This window comes from Helianthus annuus, chromosome 15, assembly GCF_002127325.2.
Source record: "Helianthus annuus cultivar XRQ/B chromosome 15, HanXRQr2.0-SUNRISE, whole genome shotgun sequence".
In the NCBI taxonomy this organism is placed as follows: domain Eukaryota; kingdom Viridiplantae; phylum Streptophyta; class Magnoliopsida; order Asterales; family Asteraceae; genus Helianthus; species Helianthus annuus.
Genome location: NC_035447.2, coordinates 74613226 through 74615142, shown reverse-complemented (window position 1 = coordinate 74615142; position 1917 = coordinate 74613226).

Below are 1917 nucleotides of genomic sequence, written 5' to 3'. Positions count from 1 at the left end.
AACGTGACTCCCCAATGGTTTCCGCTGCGTGTTGTGGTATTACGCGATTGGGGTGTTACATAGCATGTGGGTTCGTACGAAGCCTCAGGTGGGTTCGTACGAAGGGTCTTGTTTGGTACTTAGACTATAGACTAGGTCTGTTCTACACGACTCGACCTAATTCCCTGTAGTTATGGCTCTGATACCAATCTGTCACACCCCAACCGATGGCGGAATCATCGGGGCGCGACTCTAGGTGAACCAGATTGCTCAAGAGAATCCATAACAACTATTTAATGACAATATTTAAAGGTTCATTATCCCATACTAATAAACAATATTTCAACAAACAGTCATAACAGAGTTCACATCTCTTAAACAAAGCAAGTCTGACAACCTAGATTTTTATTTGGTGAGTTTCTAGACTTCCTATCCATTTGCAGCACATAATCCATCAACCTGTCACATATGTTAAAATAAAGTCAATACAATAATATAAAGGTGAGTACACAAGTTTAGCATAGATATAGTATAAAAAGCGTTTACGCATAACCAGCATGTAACACGTATCAGGCGAATCAAGTAACTATCACAATGATACAAGCTATCCACATGACTGTAAGTAGAGTATGCGCGACACATGTTCACCAAAGCGAACAAGTGAAGTAAAGTGTGTGACCCTTAGCAACCCCTGATTAAACAGGTGCTGAGTCGAAACTATAGTACTATCGTTGCTAAAGGCGGAAGGCAAGTCATCACTATATAACATAGCAACAAGTGTTCAACTAATCATGTATAACATGCGAGTGCGGCTAGCGTTTGTAAAGCGTTTAAGTGTTGTGTTTTTTATAGAGAACGTATGTAACACCCAAAAGTGCGTTAAGCGAACGTATGTAACACCCAAAAGTGTTGTGTTTTTTTTATAGAGAACGCATGTAACACCCAAAAGTGCGTTAAGTGTTGTGTTTTTTATAGAGAACGTATGTAACACCCAAAAGTGTTGTGTTTTTTATAGAGAACGTATGTAAAGCGTTAAACTGAAGTAGGGGGACTGTGACATCTGTGACTCCACGACCATCAAACAAATACCAAATCAATGAAATATTGTATTTCATACTTGGGATTTATATAAATATGTGTATCATTTGCACATATCAATTCTTGTTCGATTTCGAGCTCTAAATCGCTTTCTTGAAAGTTATACGCGAACTGATGCGTAAACATATTCAGTTTAATGCGACAAACACTCCGGAATAGTGACATAGGCTTAACATACCTTAAATAACCTTTACATAACTTAGAAATAAGTTTTCGAAGGTTTGATGTGTCGAAATCAAGTTTATTCGCTTACAGGGACTAATTTCGACAAACTGTGAAAGTATGCCGATTCGTACTGTAACGAACCTTCCGGAACTTGATCATAGGTTAAACATACCCTAAATAAACTTGCTAGGGTTGTTTTGCAGGAGTAAACATGTTGGACTTGGTCTTGCCGACATTCTTGGAGAATATGCTCTGAAGATTCCACACGTGCATAGCTTGGTGACCGTTTTGGAAGTCGTGGGTGGCTTCCACATTTAGCAGATAGTTAGTTATGTGGTTTATTTCTAATTTTAAAAGGGGATAAAAAAGCTTGAATTAGAACAAGTTAGCTAATATACACACACTTGCAAGCTCTCGGCAATACATTGGCGATTTCATACACTTTTGCACACTAGTGATCCTTGTAACAAGCTTGTTATCATCCCGAGTTGTAACAATCATTTGTTTTATTGTAGTTGGTGATCGGTAGTTTCCATCACCCGAGGTTTTTTATGCCGGAGATCAACTCTTGATCAAGGGCTTTTTCCTCGTATAAATCCTTGTGTCGCTTATTCATTTTACTTGCAAGTTGATCATACAATTGTTCATTGAATCAAGCATCACACCTCACAACAA